The sequence below is a fragment of the Boleophthalmus pectinirostris genome, unplaced genomic scaffold, assembly GCF_026225935.1.
Source record: "Boleophthalmus pectinirostris isolate CB_2022bp ecotype Guang Dong unplaced genomic scaffold, ASM2622593v1 HiC_scaffold_727, whole genome shotgun sequence".
Lineage (NCBI taxonomy): Eukaryota > Metazoa > Chordata > Actinopteri > Gobiiformes > Gobiidae > Boleophthalmus > Boleophthalmus pectinirostris.
In genome coordinates, this window is record NW_026571484.1 from 42,068 (window position 1) to 50,000 (window position 7,933).

The following is a 7,933-nucleotide window of genomic DNA, read 5'->3' on the forward strand; positions in this document are numbered from 1 at the left end:
CCAGACTCAACGCTGTGCAAACGCCGGCGGTATAAAAATACAGAGATATCATTCTGGATTTCCAGGTAAGGGTAGGTGCGGTTTCTGTTGTGCAGACAGTCAAATGTCAAAGGTACCCTTTGAAACCGTTCTGATAAACTGGTCAGCTCTCGTGGAAATGTGATTGATTTGCCTGGAATATTCCATAGTATGGCATTAAACATACTTTATTCCATTGCACAAAAAATACCAGGAAAAATAGGCATTTTTACTATGAGTTGTAAAGCCAGACTTTGTTGGAGAAAACTCTAGCCTATATTAATGTCAGGTTCTGCATAGACTAGTTAGAGATTGAGCCAAGAATTTATCTTGAAATTGAATCAGTTACTAATCTAATATTGGTCTAAAGTTGGATAGTATTTATTGTTCTTCTAGAAGACATTTAGCATTTCTAGTTAGTGTTGGATAGTTAGCATCAGAAGATCTGAGCTGAAATATAACCCTGTTCTTAAACTTTACCATTTTCCTTTAACTCTTACAATACGCCTGATGTCTATTTTTTTAGAGACATGCCACAGTGCAGTGTTAACATCTGTGGTACAACGTGTACAGGAAGAGGTTTGCTTTGGGTGGATACCAAGGATTCCTCTTTCTCACTCTTATCACAGCCACTTGTCATCGACACAAATATATGACACTGATGTGAAATGTGAGGCAAACAACTCATGTTTTTAATGTGCTTATAATGCACAACAAGTTATAATCAAAGTCTGTTGGTGAGACTGCCAAATGAAAATGTCATATCTTAAAATCAATGAAATCCCCCTGTTAGCACTTTTTATTCGTAACTTTAACGGTGCGCTATGTAGCTTTTCTGGTAGAGGGCCCTTCACCTGGCCAAGATACAGGTCAGATCTGTGGAGAATATACTATTAATAGGCAATAAAGATGTCTACAATTGAATAAATCCAAGACAGATGAATTTAAGCCATACTGTGTAACATTCCAGGCAAAGCAATAACATCTCCATGGAGACAAGCAGGAGGTGGTTCACCAGAATTCTTACATGTTACTCCTCTAATAGAAGATCTTAATAGTTGGGATTAGCTCCATTGTATCTATGGGGTAAACAATAACTGTGTATACTTTATGAATTGTATGTAAATAGAACTTGTACATCACTCAAATAAACATTTATTTATTATGGACCCGTATCCAGAAACACTTAACAATGTCACACTTCACATATAGACTAGACACTTTTACACTCACTCAACCACTTGCTCATAGCCAGTGGAAAAGTACTGAGCATGTACACCAAACCCCTGTCACAGCTATCAGCACTGACACAAACACAAGCATCACATAGTAGATTGAATAGCATTTAAATGAAGGGAGATTAAACTTGTCATCTGATCTTTGGATGAATGTTGAGTATCACTAACGCTGCCAAAAAGTTCACCACTATGGCCTGGTATTTGTTTGTCTGTTGTCAGATATCATTGTGCTATTAAGAGATCCAAGTCTAAGCCAGGAATTGAATCTCTTGGGAAATTTGACCAACAAAAAACAAAAGCTGCCTCAAATTATATATATATAAAAAAGCATTTATTTTAGATAGCATGTACAATAACTATGAGAGGACTTATTTGAGAGGGAATACACATTACCTGTATAGTATGTGGATAGGATAAGAAGGGAATAGTAAAACCTATAACATGCACTGTAGGCAAATTCCTCCAACAAGTCCTGACCAAACCTAGCTCAAGATCTGGAGATGGGCCCCCAAGCACTGTACTGCAACTGCCCTATGCTCCTGACAGGTTCCCCACTAAAGGATGGGTCAAATGTAAACTGCTCATTAGTTAATATAATATAATATAATATAATATAATATAATATAATATAATATAATTTATATTTCACAGGATAGAGTAAATATAATACGGTACTTCCTAATTTAAAAAAATGCAACATTTAAAAATACACCAAGAAAAACTCCTTCTGCATATATTGCTTTGACTCATATGATATCAGACACACCTGAATAGTTTTATACTAAAACAATATCAATTGTATATACATATCAATATCAATAAAGAGAACACCTTGATGTTCATTAAAGTTTTTTTCATTTTATTCATATTTTCCATAGAAGAGGATAGAGACGCTGAAATTGGTTCCAACCTTTATTCTGACAGAACACCAACACCACCCTATAAAGATTTACATGTGGACCTTAAAGGCAAGAGAGAACAGCCTTCACAGATGTTCAATATGCAAACATTAGAGTGAGCAGTCACCAGGTATAAAATTATTAAGCCAAAATATAAGTTTGAGTGTGAAAAATACAGAATAGACTATATTACAGTATCACAGCTGTTCGGTGCATACAAAGAGATCGGAAAATACAGTTCACTCAAGATGCTTTTTGGTCAATTCACCATTTTCAAGGCCAGACTTGACAGTAGGATTACAATGCCACATTCTGCCAAAGATGAGTTGAATTTATTTTGTAATTATGATTAGCTAAAACATATATTTTCTCTCACAATGTATGTCTTTTGATAAAAAAAAAAATACAAAGTGTAAATATATATATATATATAATATCGTACTTTGTACAAGAGTATAATAACATGTAAAAATCACATACACACATAAAAAGGAGACATGTAGTGTTTTGCATGTGCCCTGTTTTGAAACACCCTTTGTTCAATGTTTTCAGATGTGCATTATTGCTTTGGTTTAGCTGTAGTCAGCGCATTAGAAGGACATCAGCACTGAGCAAGGTATTTCAACAGTGACTCACTTCATCATCAATACTAATAATCAATACTACAGTACAAAACACTCACACAATTACATTTTAAAGCATTATCATTCATTGTAAAACACTATAGACTATATCACAGCATGTGAAACTGTTAAGGCCAATAAATGACTATATATCTCTGAAGGTGAAATTATCACATTGTAAACACATTTTTAGCTTATAATTAACCTGTTACCACCCGCCTCATTTTGGTGTGTGCACAATGGTAAGACATACCCAAATGCCATAGCTTATTAAAAGAAAACCTTAGAACCCACATGCTTGTGTGAGGCACCATTTTAAAGTTTAGGCCTTCTAGTTTCTGTAGATATGTACATGAAGACTGTGAGTGCTGCCTAACCTACAGTACAGTCAATTAAAATTGAAAAAAAATATATATTTTTTTGCTTCGAAAAAAAAATAGAAAAAAATAAAGGCCTTAGCTTGGGCATACTTCATGCTAGGCATTTGTGACTCACTACACTCATTGTTCAAGTTGTTGGCAACAACTGTGTAGAATTTCAGATCTCTAGGACAAAGGGTTTTGATGCTGTGAGCCTTTGTGTATACAAAATGACAATTCGGCACAAGATTGCCAAATTTGTGCCAAAATAATAATAATAATATAATAATAATAATCATTGTTATTATTATAATACTAATTCTTCTGAGCTTTAGGCATGTTTTCTCAAGAAAAAAAAACTAAAAGTAGCCAAAATTGTCTTCCAAGTGGCTGTTCTGCTACTACTACTACTGCTCTCTGTGTCTCTCTCCTGGTCCCTCTCGGCTGCGCGTATAAACACAGGGTCCGTTTCCAATACAATCTGAATGTCCCACCCACCGTTTGAAAGCTCTGGTGATAGGCTAAAACAATATGTCAATCACTTTCTGGAAGATCCAATGACTGAAGAGATTTCCCGTAAACAAACTGATGACGCGTGCGTAAAGCCAGGAAGTACGTGAGTGCGTTAGCTTCATCAGCGGCTTGTCCCACCTAAACCCCGCCACTGAGAACAGCGGGGAGGGTCTCATTTTGAAGCTAAGAGTGTGAGGAAAACAAGCGTACCCAAGAGCGGGAGAGAAAGGGAAGTGAGAGCGGGAGAAGAGGCGGAGAAGAGACATAATATTTTCATTCACGGATTCATCCACTCATACGGACGACGATTTTCTGGATTATTCCCCCACATGGAATTATTTTTTGGAAAAACAACTTGATATTCTTTTTCTGTGGATTATTACGGATTTATTGAGTACAACTTTTCATGGATTGAACGCGTTTTGGACCGACAGAACCGGCTCAAAGGTAAGAAACGCGTATCTTATTCTTTGTTTATGATGTGAATTTTTAAATTCACATAAATTCGGGCTCGTTGTACGGCATAAAATGAATGATATGGTTGTTTTATTGATAATTAAGCTTTCAAACGATGTATGGCATGCCAGTAGTGAAAACAATAATGAAGGTGAATATACAGAGTGAACATTTTTTATTGGAAAATCGCCCGCCGGCGGGCGGGTGGATGGTAAGTGTTAAAGAAAGTTGAACAATATAGGGGCATAGGATTGCCCTATACATTAAAAAGACTGGAACTGTAGTGTTATTATTATCTCTGTGTTTTTGTTGAGTCACCAACATTGCACTAAACTGAAAACTGAACACAGACCAAACAAAGTGGACCACACCAAAATTATTCACACTTTTATGATCTTTTATGATATGAAAAAAGAGAGAAAAAGGTCTGTAATAATCAAAACACAAAAACATAAATCAACATTCATATGTGCAAAAGAAGGTATATAACCAAAGCTGAAGAGTATTTCTTCTGCATAGTCAACTATGAGGTTCAGATCACATTGAAATCAACTGATAATATTTTATCCACCACCAACAGTGCAGCCTGAGCACTGATACGGTCTTTGTTCACTGTTGTACTTAGTGCAAAAGCAGCTGGTCACAAGAGACAAAGACGTTAAAGACACCACACTAAACTCTTACCCCACCTCATTTTAGTGTCTTTTACATTTTTCTACAAAAGACAGAATTACATAACAGCCAAACATTTCTGAGAACATCTGTCCCTAAGGGCATCTAATTTAAGTGCCAGTACGGAGGTGTTGGCAACATGGAGCTGCAATATATTGTGTAACATTATTTTCAAAAGTAAACGCATTTATTGAATCTACTGTAGTAAAGATAAACTGCATGCATGGAAGAGAACATGAACAAGAACGACCTGTGGATCTTCAAAGTGGATTGTTGTCTACACTCGCGTGTAGAGTAGCACAAGAAGGCTGTCACAGAAGTCTTGCTGATTAAAAATACATTTTATTGTCTTTATTTAGCATCATTTGTTCAGAAGCTCCTGGGAGGCCTCTACTCCCACTTTCACATCTCTGCTCATTTCTGTGGCTGTAGCCTCTGGTTTCTGCCTCCGCTTGATCTTAAACACATCCCATTTGTCAGAAAGAAGGCCCTTGTGGAAAATGATGGAGGTTATCCATGAGAAGAGCACAATGGATGCCAGAGAGATGAGCATGATGGTTGTGCGGAAAGGGAAGAACTGTGTCATCCTCCCCTCTTCATCGAGTCGACACCCAGGGAACCGAATGAGAGGAGGCAGGCCAATAAGGGGCTCCCCACTCATGATCCTCAGGCTGATGCCCAAAATGTAGCCCACTGTGGCACCATAGCCATTGGACACTTTAAAAAAGAGGACGCAGACCAGCTGAGGAAACATAATGGTGTAGGACATGTCCACGCCCACCAGCCAAAAGACTAGGACACTGCTGTCCAAGAAGGTGAGGGCTGTCCCTGCCACACCCACTGCTACCACTGAGATCCGGATCACCCACTGCATCTCCCGGTCAGAAGCCTGAAAACCGACACAGGAAGAAAAAAGGGGGAAAAAAATTACTGTCACTCTTTTGGCTTTTTGGCACTGCTCAGACTAGACCTCACCTGTTTCCTGATGATGTTCTTATAAATGTTCGAGGAAAGCAGAGAGGCAGAGGAGAGCAGTGCTGAGTCCATGGAGGACATGACAGCTGCCGCCACAGCCCCGATCCCGATGACGGACACATAAGTTGGGGTGAGGAACTGCAGAGCAATGGGCAGGATGGAGCCAGCCTGGTCACGCTCATACGGAGTGGGCAAACCATATGCAGTGGAGTTCCAGTCTACAGATGTGTGGACACAGTCCATTATTATTTTAAGTCTACAAACAAGTCTAATCTGAGTCGTGTCTGTTAGTGAGTGTGTGTACCTGTAGATGCAGCCACTGCTCCAACCAGCACAGAGGGGATACCCAGCACCAGACAGAACGCAGAGGAGACGAAGCAGGTCACCTGGGCCTGAGTGTAGGAGGAGGCAGACAGGATCCTCTGGTAAAAGGCCTGGTATGCTAGACCTCCCAAAGCCTGAAACAGTTCACACTGTTACTCATATGAAAACAGAGGCATCAAATGTAAGTGACAGTGTATTACATACATTAGATTACTTGTTTAAGTTTAAGTTACAAGTTAGAAGAAAATGCTGTGTTTCTATGTATACAAAGGGCCTTTATGCTCACCAGCAGCATGAAGTCATCAAACCACTTTCCAGCCTCGTCCAGCTCCACAGTGCCGACCCACGGGGCTTGGAAGCTGGCGTTGTACGCCGTGAGGGAGATGTCCACAGAGTGAGGGTTGGTCATGAGGAAAGGCACACACACCCACTGCATAAGAACATACAAACAAAGAGATACAACATGCTCACTTGAAGACTTTCAAACTTTACACATTGCTTTCACTGATGAGTCTTACTATGAAAGGTATAAAACAAGCAATTCTTGCATCATTGCAATTAGTCACATCATCCTAATCAACACAACTGCACAAAAAGTTGATCATCAACAGATCATGAAACTGACAGACTCCATGAATTGGAGGCTTATGATCATTACTGAGAAAAAAAGTGGCTATACTGGTCACAGATTTGTATTACTTTTTTTTTTTTTTTTTTTTTAAATGTCTGAAATGTTTATTTGTAAATGTTGAATTCTTTACAGTTCTGACATGAAAATACACAGGTGAGAATGGAAAATGTTCATTTTTCATTCAATTGTGTAATAATTATACACGTTCATAGTTGCCCAATAATTGTGCTCACATAGATTTTCTCCTAAAAGCGAAGTTTTGGCTTTCTTATTTTATTAAATATTCGGGTTTGAGTTTTACTAACATTTTGGATTGACAGAGAGCACTGTAGTTGTTCAATTATAAAATTTATTCTCATAAATACACCTTGCCTAATAATTATGCACACAGTGTATCTCATATTTACCAATTACAATTTATTACAATAATTTGTAATCAAGCTCATCAGACATTCTATACATCAGATTCAAAGCATCAGTGAGTTCATTCATTATTAACTCATTTAGACTTTTTTAAATGACCTGTGACAGGAGAGTTGATACTAACTCATACATCTTTTAGATCTTGTACATCTTTTTTTAATGATAGTTTGGCAAAACTGTTTCATTGTGTTTCACTGGGCTATTTTCTTCATACTATCCAGCATGAGTACTGTGTAATACGATAGGTGTAATAATGATGGTTGCCACTCATTTGAAGAACAGGCTTGTGTCACCATGGCGGCCTGGGCCTGTCACAATAGAGCTAGTGTTTGAAGAGTGAATAGTTGCTACGCACCAGACTGACGAAGATCAGAATGAGCTGGATCACGTCTGTGTAGGCCACTGAGTAGAGGCCCCCCAGCAGAGTGTAAATGATGGCCACCACAGATGAAATGATGATGGAATAGACATAGGGCAGGTCCAGAATCACAGCCATGGTACCACCTGCAATGACAGCAGCCCACAGTGAAGCCCTTGCACTCAGAGACATCTAATACCTTTAAGGCTATCCTGACATGCACTCTACTACCCAGTATGATCTACACAAATTCTCTACAGGGTATTACTGAAGTCTCAGTCATTCTTCAACACATAAGCCTCGTTTCCACTGGCACAGTTCAACTGGGGCTGCCTTGGCCAAACTTCCTTGTCAAAGCTTGATCTCATCAGACCTCAGAAGCTAAGCAAGGCTGGGCCTGGTCAGGACTTGGCTGGGAGACCGCTGGGGATGCCAGGTGCCACA

The 7,933-nt window shown here is 38.8% G+C and overlaps 1 pseudogene; it reads right to left on the reverse strand.

The window, feature by feature from the left end:
- Positions 1-5,139: 5,139 nt before the first annotated feature.
- Positions 5,140-7,664, reverse strand: LOC110175155 (high affinity choline transporter 1-like; annotated as a pseudogene).
- Between the last annotated feature and the right edge of the window lie 269 nt (positions 7,665-7,933).